Raw genomic sequence first — 13,417 nt, forward strand, 5'->3', positions numbered from 1 at the left:
TTAAAAAAAATTCTTTAAAGATTATTTATTTATTTATTTGAGAGAGAGAGATAGTGAGAGAGAGCACAAGCGGGGGCTGGGAGGTGGGGAGAGGGAGAAGCCCTGATGCGGGGCTCCATCCCAGGACCCCGGGATCATGACCTGAGCTGAAGACACACACTTAACCGACTGAGCCACACAGGCAGCCCATCGTTTGTTTTTTTGTTTGTTTGTTTAAGATTTTATTTTTCTTTCCACACTACCCAGGGAGGGATGAATACAACGTTGTTTTGCATTCCCTTCATAACTTAAAGGGAAACTTTCACAATGTCTGAAGCCCTTGATGTCCTGCAAATGAAGGAGGAGGATATCCTCAAATTCCTTGCAGCAGGAACCTACTTAGGTGGCACTAACCTTGACTTCCAAATGGAACAGTACATCTACAAATGGAAAAGTGATGGTATCTACATCATAAATCTGCAGAGAACCTGGGAGAAGCTCTTGCTGGCAACTTGGGCCATTGTTGACATTGTAAACCAAGTTGATGTCAATGTCCTATCATCCAGGAATACTGGTCAGCAAACCGGGCTTAAGTTTGCTGCTGTTACTGGAGCCACTCCTATTGCTGGCTGCTTCATTCCTGGAACCTTCACTAACCAGATCCAGGCAGCCTTCTGGGAGCCCACACTTCTGGTGGTTACCGACCCCAGGGCTGACTCTCACAGAAGCATCTTATGTTAACTTGCCTACCATTGCTCTGTGTAACACAGACTCTCCTCTGTGCTATGTGGACATCGCCATCCCTTGCAACAACAAGGGAGCTCACTCAGTGGGTCTGATGTGGTGGATGCTGGGCCCATGAAGTTCCACGCTTGCATGGCACCATTTCCTATGAACACCCTTGGGAGGTCATGCCTGATCTCTACTTCTACAGAGATCCTGAAGAGATTGAAAAGGAAAAGCAGGCCACTACTTAAAAGGCTGTGATGAAGGAAGAATTTCAGGGTGAATGGACTGCTCCAGCTCCGAGTTCACTGCTACTCAACCTGAAGTCACAGACTGGTCTGAAGGTGTGCAGGTGCCTATTCAGCAGTTCCCTACTGAAGACTGGAGTGCTCAGCCTGCCACTGAAGACTGGTCAGCTCCTACTGCTTAGGCCACTCAGTGGGTAGGAACAACCATTGAGTGGTCTTAGCTGCTCTTACACAAAAGCAAACAAAATGAAAATAAGGATGATAGAAAATAAAGTTTCTTAAAAAAAGAAAAAAAGAAAGAAAAAAGAAGAAAAATATTTTATTTTTAAATAATTTTTACACCAATGTGGGCTTTGAACTCACAACCCTAAGATCAAGAGTCACATGCTCTATCAACTGAGCCAGCCAGGGGCCCCTTGTATTCCCTGTCTTGGTTGCTAGTACTTGTACTCATCCTGTCCCCCGAGTTGGAAATCTGGAACTTATTCTTGACCCTAATCTCTCCTCTCCCTATCCTTTTCCCAACCTCCATGTAATCAGTGGTCCAGTCCTATTTACTCTCTCTCTTAAATATCTTTGAAATACATCCCCTCCAAGCTATCCTCAAAGCCATCGTAAATTTCAGGACCTCACTCTTTCATGCTTTGACTGTTGAAAGAGTCTCTTATTTGGCCAGTTTACCTATAGTGACTCCCTTCTAACTCTTCTATCACTCTTCTGCTAGATCTGATTCTGTTTTCCCTTGGTTTGTAATTGAGAGATAATATGGCCCCTGAAGGCTGGCTACTTATTCAGGTGATTTTCAAAATGTGATCCACAGAGCCTGGAACAAGTCTTCTTTCACCAATTTTGATTCTCAGCTTGAAGAAAGGCATCCTCAGCTTTGGAGAGTTTGGAAACTGTCATGATGTAATACTATTTGTATTTCCTCCAAACACCCCAAGTTGCTTCACAAATATTTTCTTTTGTCCATGATCCTTTCTCTCTGGAACAATTTTCACTGCTTTTATAACTCGATAAATCACTGATCATATTTCAGGATGGAGCTTGGAAGTCACCTAATCTTCGAAGCCTTCTTGAACTCAAGGGCAGAGCCCAACAGAGGCCACATCAGTTTTATCTTTTACCACTTGAAATTGAGAAAAAGTTCCCTCTTCCAACTCTGCAAATCCATGACTTTTTAGATTTTATTTTCTTTTACTCCTACTTGAAAATTGGCCAATTCCTTTCTGAGTTTTTTTTTTCCCATAAAAATGTACTAACTGCAACCTATAACAACTAGCATAGACTAGTTCCATTTTCCAACCTCTTCTGTTCGAGTTATAAGTTCATTAGGCCTATGATCTGACTTCTGAGTTATTGCAAACAGTGGTTTTACTAGATATTTTGTCACTGTGTTATATAGATTGTGATCTTTTTGGCCCCCAATAATAATTTTCCATAAGCATGCTACCTGACACCTAAGTCAATATTACATATTATAAATTCTTCCTGATGTCTCCGATCCTGGTACTAATTTTTTGTATTTGCATGATAGATTAGGTTTTGCTGTGGTAATAACTTCAGAATGTCATGGTTTAAAGAAGCAGATTTTTTTTCTTCCTCATGGCACATGTCTACAAGTGGTTGGATCTCTATATTGTCACTTCAGTCTCCAGACCAACAGGAATGTGCCGTCTGGAGTGTGGATGGTTTCTGTGGCAGGGTGCAAGAGTCCATGGTAAATCCCACCTCAGTCCTTAAATCTTCTGCCCAGCAATGACACACATAACTTCTGCTCACACTTTGGTGGTCAAAGCATGCTATGTGGCCACATCTCATGGCAAGGAGGTGGGAATAAGGTCCTGTCTCTGGAATGGGGAATATTTGATGCACCAAACTCATGGCCACCATGGTACACAGTTCATTGATCCTTGGAAATATGCAAGGATTTAGTAATTTGTATATTTTCTTCTTTTTAAAAAAAGATTTTATTTTTAAATAATCTCTATACCCAACATGGGGTTTAAATTCACAACCCTGAGATCAAGAGTTGCATGCTCTATCGACCAAGCCGGCCAGGCGTCCCTTGTATATTTTCTTTTTAGAAGATCTTTAATGGTTAGATTATTCTTTGTTCACTTTAAATTATGATTTGGAACTCATTTATCCTGTTTCTAGTTTGTCTAACTTTACCATTAACTTTTTAACAAACATGTTTACACATATTTTTCTATCAACATTAAAAAGTAATGAGAATTTCCGTACATTGCCAGAGGGAAAGTTTAGCTGTTTAGAAAACAGTTTGGCAGTTACTAAAAATGATAAACAGAGTTCCCACATGACCCAGCAATTCCAATTCCAGGTAATTGACTAAAATTTGAATACATGTGTCCACATAAAAATGTGCATACAAATATTCAGGGAAGCATTATTCATAATGTCCAAAAAGTGGAAACACCTTGAATGTCCATGAAGAGATGGAAGAAAATGAAATACTGATACATACTGCAATATGCTGAGCTTCAAAACATTAACCAGAAATAATGAACATACTGAATGTAATGAAATAACCAGTCACGATGGACCATATTTTATATGATTCCATTTATATTAAACGTTTAGAATAGGCAAATCTATGCAGACAGAAAGTAGATTAGTAGTTAAGAGGGGCTTCGGGAGATGTGGGTAGCGAGAGTGATTGCAAATGTGTATGGTATTTCTTTATGCACTAATGAAAATGCTCTGGAATTAGATAGTGGTGGTTACATGGCTCTGCAAATATCATAAAAACTACTGGATTGTATACTTATTTATTTTTAATTAATTAATTTTTTTAAATTAGGCTCCATGCTCAATGTGGGACTTTGAACTCACAACCCTGAGAGCAAGAACTGCATGCTCTACCGACTGAGCCAGCCAGGTGCCCCTCGATTGTGAACTTTATGGTATGTGAATTATATCTCAACAAAGCCATCATTTAGCGGAAAAAGTAATCAGATGTGTAATCTTCATATCCTGAGCAAGATGAGACCTTTAATGTACTTCCAGGTCCCCCTCTGTCCTTCTCCTTGGGTTTATTTAAGGGACTTTCCACTTATACTGGCCCTGACCTACATTATCCTTCTCCTAATTCATAGATCTGCAAAGGGAATAATGGGGCATATAACATACAACTGTAGGATTTGAAGTCTGCTCCATAGCCAATGATAACCACAGGTTTCAAGATACTGTTTGTGAGAACAAATCACGAAACCAAAGCAAGAATGGCAATTGTAGAATCATTTCTGTGGACGTATTCCTAACGCCAGGATTCATCTGAGCAAATGCCAAATGCTAACTTTGTAGTTGTGTACACATATTACAAAAGAGGAAAAACATCCTCTGTGATTCTCAACAGAGTAGAGGGGAAATATGGAGAGGAGAATATGTTGTTTGAAAAATCATATTTCAACTTACCATTGTTTTCAGCCATAGTATTCATTTAGATGTCCTAGATAAATCAAAGGAGGTCATGGACTATTTCTGTTTGTCCAAAGGGCTCATGGGTCAAACTGTATTTTACAATTGCATTCGGTCTATTGTGTGTGTACCTACGAATGTGTATAATATATAAATGTTCTGCTCTCTGGCCAGATCACATCTCCAGTGCACAAGGGGTCATATGTTCCATGTCTTCCACAGGGAGTCCTGGAAATCATGGTATATATTTATGATGCAGCCTTGGTTTCTTCAATTGTAAATGCTGGATAATGGCTATCTCTCTTACAACTACCAGCAATATGGGTGAATTTAAATAAGAATATTCAAGAGGATGTATACAAAAACCATGAGTTTAGCCGTGAGATTTTCAGTGGTGAATTTTCATTGAGAAGAAAATAAGTGAGGAGGAGAGATTGGGGGACTTGGATGTGGGGGCTCCTGCTGTGAGCCATTCACTGCACGGAGATCCTGTAGGTGTGGCAAGGGACACAGGCTTATGGAGGAACAGCAGGCACTGAGTAAGTGAGTGTCCAGGTCCATGATGAATGGTAGCATCTCCATACCCCTCATGGGTTAGCTTGCTGAGTAACATGAGCTCAGCCCTCAGCTGCAGTGACAACCACAACCATTGTGGCCACATGGTCCCGGAGCTACGTGGGTCTTGCTCCCTGTCCTGGGATTCTCTGCCCTTCCCCATCTTTAGGAAAGCTGTGGCTGAGCACACCGCAGCCAATTCAGGTAAAGGCTTAGGATGATGAGGATAAAGGTGAATTTAGGCTCATGTTAAGAGCTTTCTTGCAGTTCAATTCATCGACTATAGAGGTTTGGCAATAAAAATATAAGACATCTGTTACATTTGAATTTCAGATAAATGACAAATAGTGTTTTGGTGTAAGTATATCCCAAATATTTCACATAGCTGGGTGTCCTGTATTTTATCCGGCAACCCTAATTGGCTGATATTTCAATCTCAGATATAGCATAGAATCATAGAGTTAAGTGGAACCTTTAAGGTTTACTTATTCACTGCATTACATTAGTTAAAACATATCTGAACTGCCCTAATCAAGATTAGATCCTACTTCTCTAAAAGAACTCCTTTACTTCAAGGAAATTCTAACATCTATTCTAAATCCACTCTTGAGGTATCTTTAATCCATGTGCGTGTGTAGTGAATGTGTGTGTGTGTAAGTGTATTTGTGTGCTCAAACACGTGTGTGCATATGCACCTGAGGGCATGCATATTTATATGTGTGTGTGTTTGATCACATCTATGTGGCTGGTAGAAAGAACATCTGAGTTGCATCCCTCTGTCAAACAAAAAAGCATGTGCTTGCAGACCTGGATTAGGCCCTATGTCAGACTTGTCTTCTGTCATTTGTGAGCTCTGGAATTACCGGTGAGTCATAGGGCCCGGCAGAATAGGACACTTTGTAACAGTCATAGAGAATAGAAGATGATCTTAACAAAGACCTATTTATTCCAAACTCTCAGGCAAGATCTCTAAAAAAAAAAAAAAAAAAAAAAAAAAAAAAAAGAAAGGCAAGATGAATAAAATATGCCAAATGATACTTTTAAAGGCAGGAGAATCATGTTTCTTGCACCTTAGCATATAATTTACCGAACTGAGATGTCAGTCATTATAAATGCATGTGATCACTTTTTTTTTTTTGAGGTGTATAAAACTTCTAAAATGAGAAATGAAGGAAGCACTCAACAACTCATGCCAGGAGTCTGTTTATAAAGAAAATTTTTTACATGGTGGAAGTATGGCTACCAGCAAATTTGATAGGTTGTTCCTACATATGGAGAAAGAAATGTGTATTTTGACCTTCAAAGGACAAAAAGGTACTTTGTGGCCTTATCCAATTTCACAGCAGACATCTATATAAATTATACAACTTGCTCCTGAGAACAGCAGGGTGGTCTCTCGGTATTTTCTTTTCCTTGGTTTAGTTTCAAGATTAAGAAATTGATGCAGCTGAATGGAAATAACTTTTTTATTATTACCTCTTTCAAATTTTTATCCATGTAAATTGTTTTCCCCAAAAAATAGAAAAGAATTATATAAATCATTGGCTGGTTGCCATCAACTCTGCAGCTATTTCTATAATTTTCAGCACAGTATGAGGTATGCATGTTTATGTATGCGTGTGTCTCCTTTTCCTTACCACTTCTGGTTAAGTTGTATTTAAAATAAAAGAGGACCTTTTTTTTTTTTTTTTTTTTCTAATTCCCAGATTATGTTTCTGCTTTGAATTTCTGCAAAAGCAATTCCTCATTCTCCCCGCACAGACTCTGGCTTCAATGATTGATGTCCTCCAGGGTAGCCCTGACTGGCATTCTGAAGCCCCTTTCCTAAGGTGGACACCATGCCTCAAATGCCAGCACACTGAAAAGGAAGAGGGTGCTTGGCTGTGTTAAATGACTAAAATTCAACTGAGTAAATTTAAAGATCTAATTGGTTTTATTCAACAATTCATGAATTGGGCAGCATCCCATATAGCAACAGAAGGGAGCTCTGAAGGCCTGTACAAATGGCAGGTTTTTTAAAGGCAGAAGAATGCATTGTCTCAGGCAAGGTCACCCTCTTAAGGTAAATGGAAGGGGTCCATTGAGCAGATTATTTCACTAGTGCTAACCATGTAATTTCATGTTGATGGTTAAAAGTCGCATTCCTGGGAAGCTGAAACTGTAATTAGGTTAGGTATAAGTCTTGGTTTGCTGATGTGAAGCTTACCACAAGTGACACCATTTTGGCTCATTTTCTCTTTTTAAACAACTATCCCCAATCCTCTTTTTTTCCAGTATTCAATAATCTTTTATTCTGCAAACATTTGTTCAAGACCAGACATCCCACTAAGCTCTGGGTTATAACAGTGAGAGGATAAAACAAAGACCTGACCCTGCCCTCATAGAACTTACAGTCATGCAAAAATAGACATGAATCCAATAATCACACAAACACTTTTTGTTCTGTAGCAGGTGAACCTCCCTCAGAGGTGCATGACAAACATTAGGGAGCTCAGAGACAGCTTCCCTGAGAAATGCATAATTAGCTGGGAGGTGAAGGAAAGCGATTTAGCTTGGCAAAGGCAGGTAGGTGTGGGAGAATATTACAGACCACTTCACAGTATTGGTGCAAAGACCACTTACTGGGAGAGAACAATGCATTGTTCAAGAACTTGGAGGAAACCCAGCATACCAGAGCAAAGAATGAGAGGAGCATGGGGCAAGTTGAGGCTGGAACCATTGGCTGTGGCCAGGTTATGCAGGATTCTGGGACATATGAAGGAATTTGGTTGGGGGTGAGGATTGGTTTATGGACTGTTTGCTTTTGAAAGCCACATTAGGTAGATTGCTGTACTCTTCTAGTTATCTGCTCATCTTGGTCACATACAACATCAGAACTGACAGCCTGGTATGGTTTGCCCTTCATCTGTGGTGATAATCCGACCTTCACAATCACCAGAGTGAAGTCAAGAGAAGTCAGGGAGACCTGTTAGAAAGATGGTTTCTGAAAAAAGATGACAATGACTTCACCTTTCCAGCAAGCTTCATTTTTTTCCCCCCTGTAATTGAATTCCTATCTGGTATTACTTCCCTTCAGCTTAAATAAGTCTCTTTAACAATTCTTGATTAGTGATGTTGAACATCTTTTTGGCCTGTTGGTCATCTGTATGTCTTCTTTGGAAAAATGTTTATTCATGTTCTTCACCCATTTTTTTAGTTGAATTATTTGTTTTTGTGTGCATATTGAGTTACAAAGTTCTTTATATATTTTGGAGATTAATCCCTGATTGGATACATCATTTATAAATATGTTCTCCCATTCAGTAGCTTGTCTTTTTGTTTTGTTGATGGTTTCTTTCTTTTTTATTTTGATGTAGTCTCAATAGCTAATTTTTGCTTTTGTTTCTCTTGCCTCAGGAGACATATCTAGAAAAATGTTGCTATAGCCAATGTCAGAGAAATTACTACCTGTGTTATTGTCTAAGATTTTTATGGTTTCAGGTATCACATTTAGGACTTTAATCCACTTTGAGATCATTTTTGTGTATGATGTAAGAAAGTGGTCCAGTTACATTCTTTTGCATCTAGCTGTCTAGTTATGCCAACACCATTTGTTGAAGAGACTGTTTTTTTTTTTTTTCCATTGTATATTCTTGCATCCTTTGTCATAGATTAATTGACCATAAAAGCATGGATTTATTTCTGGACTCTCTATTCTGTTCCACTGATCTATGTGTCTATTTTTGTACCAGTACCATACTGTTTTGATTCATTATTTTTTTTTCTTGCATGCTTTAGTTAGAATAGCTTATATTGACTTGTCTTCAAGTTCACTAAAATTTTCTTAGGCAGTGTTCAATCTTCTTTTAAGCCCAGATGGCTAATTTTCATTTCAGACATTGAATTTTTCAGTTCTACAATTTCCAACTTCAGTTTTATAAATTTCCAATTTATACTTTCTATTTCTCTGCTGAGATAGCCCATCTGTTTACTCATTCTGTCCACCTTTTCCTCTAAATTCTTGAGCATATTTTTAACATTTGTTTGAAGATCTTTATTTGCAAAACTCACATCTATCATCTTTGGGTATACTTATATTGACTACTTTCCCATACTTCTGGTTTTGGATTATATTGTCCTGCTTCCTTGTATGGCTAGTAATTTTTTATTATATGCTGGATTTTGTGTATAATCTGTTGTGAGTCTGAATTATTTGGATTTACTTTAAAGAATATTAAGTTTTGTTCTGATAGGCAGTTAATTTAGTAGCAGTTAAGCATCAGCCATTAAGGAATGGCTTTGAGCTTTATTGGTGTAGGTCAAAAGTATCACTTACTAGCAGGCCTGGATTGGCAGGGCTAGATCAGTGTTTCTCAACAGTGGCACTACTGAATTTTAGACTAGATTATTCTTTGCTGAGGCAGGGTGGGGGAATATTTTGTGTATTATATGATGTTTAACAACATCCCTAATCTTTATGCACTAGATACAAGTAGCATCCTTATAGTTTTGAAAACAAAAATATTTGTCAACATTGCTTTATGTCCTCTGGGGAATAAAACTGAGAACTAACAAAGTTGAGAACCATTAGGCTAGAATACTGTTACACCATCTTAGCCACTATCCCTTGGTAAACTTTTTGGAATCTCAATAGAATGTTTGGTATGTATAGCAGAGTCTCACTACTCTGTATGTTTGGAACTTTGAAATCTCCAATTAGCTCACAACCCCCAGCAGTTATTCTTTGAGAGGACTTATGGAACCTCATTATATGCATGAGTAGCTTAAAATTTGGCCAAAAATTCAAGGGAGTCCTCATGCAGAGCTTTCTCTCTGTGATGCTCCCTTGTCCCCCATATCTTATCTGCAAATTCCATCCTCTTTAGTGGCTCAGAACTCAGTTTTCTTTTTGGGCTCTCTTCTTTTTGAAATTTGAAAAGTGCTTCCAGGCAGAAAGTTGAGATAAATGGAGTTCACCATGTGGATTTCCCTACTCTTAAGGATCACAGCCCTGTGCTGCCTGCTTTTCAGTGCCCTGAAACAGCAACTTCACATGTTTTGTCTATTTTTATAATTATTCTGTCATGGGCAGTTACTTGGCTATCTCTTCACTGTAATGCCATATTTTTCAATTGATTATTAATTATTTAAGTGGACACAATTACCACCATGCATGAAGAGAAAAAGAACTTAACAAAAAATCCAATGTTTTGTATGTGTGTGGTAATTTCAATGAACAACTCTGACATTTAAACCTCTTTATTTTAGATTTTATTTGACTAATTCAGGAACTGGAATGCATGGCACTATATCATAATAATATGATTGTTATTTGTATGCCCTGGAATTAACATTTTTATTCAGTTATTTATCAGATGCTTGTCACTGTAAGAAAACAGCTCATCGGATAATCCAAACTTCTATAAATGAAGAAATTAAGGCCCAATGAGGGCAAAAGATTTGTCCAGCACCACACGGATAGTAAATCTTAGAGTTGAATCTTGAAGCAGATTTCTTTCTCATCTGTTCCTCTTCTCAGTTTACCATGCTCAAACTCTGAACCTCTGGCTCTTCCTTTCCCTACTCACTAAAGCACTCTGTATATAAAGTTAGGGAGAAACCTGGTGTCTCCTTTTGTTACCTATCTGTCATAGCCACTAACTAGGAAATAAATGGGTAAGCCCTGGTTTCTCTGTCCCAGGGAATCCTAAGGGGCTTGGACAAATTGAAAGCATAGCTCCTGGCTGGGTTTGCCAACACTGTTGCAGAACAAACCTGAATGAACTAGTCATAAGAGAAGCCAATAACTCAAGAGATAAGGGTTTGGAAAAGAGAAAGGGAGAAATTTACAGTGGGTGCCAGCAGCCAGGGGAGGTGGCAGGCTCAAGCCTTAACAACCAAACTCTCTGTTTGCAAGATGGACACCTACAGTATTATAGGGAGAAGTCCGGGGGTACATGCAAAAGAGCAGGGAGAGAGCACATGATCACCAGTGGGGGTCTGGATGTTCAACATGTGATCATGGGTAAGGAAGGGGATGTGAAGGATGTAGTCTTTCAGGCATTCCATTGCTATTACGGCTTTTATGGTCTGGTTGTTGGAATGTTCTGGTCATTGTAAAACATCATTAATGCTTCAATAACAAATAAGAACAGTGGGTTTTAGTTAGAGCATGAGTTAAGTGGTCTTGTCTACTTCTGATTTTAACTGTTGGGGTCTATAGTTGAGTAAATGGGCTCACTAACACTCCCTGTTCATTTTTAATTTCTTTCAGTAAACTTCCTTTGACAAACAGATAAATTGCTATAATGGAAAGAATTTTGGCTTGGAACATAAGAGATATGGATTCTACTCTTAGTGCAATCACTGATGGTTCCATGATCTGACAAATTGGATCTGATTGCTCCAAATTTCAGTTTCCTCACATCTAAATTAAGGAATTGGGTTGTATCATTTCTGATGTTCTTACAGTTATAACATTCAATAGAATATTAGAGCATGACGTATACCTACCTCTATGAAGAAAGTCATAAAAGTTGAAGGGAATTAGCACTGTGTTTCTTATAAGGTTCCTGTTCCAATTTCAATGTTGAGGGATGCGGAACGAAGCAATTCTTGGACACCAGAAGGGTGACTGAGAATTCAACTCAATTCTGACACTATCTGCCAAGAGATAGCATTGGATTTTACAGATTAAAGAAAGCCTCAGTCTTACAAGACTGCCTCCCACCTCCCACTTCAGATACCAGTGAAAAGTCCTAGGCAGTTACCTGTGCTTTTGGCTGACCAGCTACAGATTGGAGTTCCAACAACCTCCTCCTTGGGTTCAATTAATTTGCTAGAATGGCTCACAAAACTCAGGGCAACACTTACCTTTACGAGTTCATTAATTGATATGGTAAAGAATATGAATCAACAGCCAGATGAAGAGATAGAGGGTGAGGTCCTGAACAAAGGAACTTCTGTCCTTGTGGAGCTTGGGGCCCAGATTTGTGGCACATGGAAGCGTTCTGGTTCCCCAAATGTGGAAGATCTCCAAAAAAAGGACCAAAAACCTGTCCCTTTGGGTTTTTATGGAAGCTTCATTACATAGTTATGATTGACTAAGTCATTGGCCATTAGTTGATTCAAATTCCAGACCCCCTTTCTCTCCCCTCCCCAGTGGGGGAAATGGGAGAGTAGGACTGAAAACTCCAACCCTCTAATCAAAAGGTTGGTCCTGCTGGTAATTGCCCTCATATTTGCAGGTGGGGTCTAAAAGTCATGTCATTAACATAACAAAAGATATTTTACTACTCTCAATACTTAGGAAATTCCCTGTTTTGGGAACTGTGAGCCAGGAACTATGGATGAAGACCAAATATATATGAGAAATATATTTTGGTCATTTAAATGAACAAATGTATATATATATGTTTTTCTTATAAATCATAATTCCCAGTGTTTTACCCCTGTGAGTGAATATGTAAGCCACTGTGATTATGGAAAAATTGTTTCTTACTGGTGTTTATGTGTGTGTCTGTGTGTATTTGGGGAGAATAAGCAGCAGTGTGGAATTTTAAAGAGTAGTTAGGGATGTGTGTAAGAAAGCTGACAACATGTAATGTTTAATAAAACTGTTAGGACAGTAAATCAACATGACCAAGAGACACTGTGTTAAAATCTATACAGTCTACTAAAGTGTTTATTTATTAAAACTCTGGCTTTCTGTATCTTCCCTTTCTCTTTTCGGGAAGGAGACACATTTTAAAAACTCTAAGTTCTCATGGGCGCCCGGGTGGCTCAGTTGGTTAAGCGACTGCCTTCAGCTCAGGTCATGATCCTGGAGTCCTGGGATTGAGTCCCGCCTTGGGCTCCCTGCTCAGCAGGGAGTCAGCTTCTCCCTCTGACCTTTCCCCCTCTCATGTGCTCTCTCTCTCTCACTCTCTCTCTCAAATAAATAAATAAAATCTTTAAAAAAAACCTGTAAGTTCTTATGGGAGTGAACTGTGTAGTGGTATATGGGGTTTAAAAATACACTTAAAACCCTTTTAGTCATCTTACTTTTTTTTTTTTTCTTTTTGCTTTATGCTGGGTTACCTTTGCCATAAAAATGGTAGATCATGTTGACAATACTGGTGAGTTTAGAAGTGCTATAAGTGAAGTCAGAGGGAGAAGCAGAAGCAGTGTGACTGGAATTGAACACTGGAAGATAAAATATAAAAGAAATGTTCCCTTTGTATCTTGGTGTTTCATTTATGAGTTATTTCCCCCAAGTACTTCCAGTAGACGTAACTCTCTGTAACTTTCATATGCAGCCTAGCAGTTAATATAAGCTTGTCTTCTTCAGTGTACAGGGGTAGATTTATTGAGCTGATAATATTTGCTCACTCTTTTTTTCAGTGATGATTTATTTAAATTCTCCAACTAATCTAAATTTAATAAGAAAGGAACTTTGCACATTGCTTTATTGAAACTAGATTCATCATCTCTAAAAACACTGCAGCATT

At 38.6% G+C, this 13,417-nt stretch overlaps 1 pseudogene; it reads left to right on the plus strand.

Annotated features, from left to right (window-relative positions):
* Positions 1 to 306: 306 nt before the first annotated feature.
* Positions 307 to 1,174, plus strand: LOC116626211 (annotated as a pseudogene).
* Positions 1,175 to 13,417: the final 12,243 nt, after the last annotated feature.

The sequence above is a fragment of the Phoca vitulina genome, unplaced genomic scaffold, assembly GCF_004348235.1.
Source record: "Phoca vitulina isolate PV1807 unplaced genomic scaffold, GSC_HSeal_1.0 scaffold84, whole genome shotgun sequence".
Taxonomy (NCBI): Eukaryota; Metazoa; Chordata; class Mammalia; order Carnivora; family Phocidae; genus Phoca; species Phoca vitulina.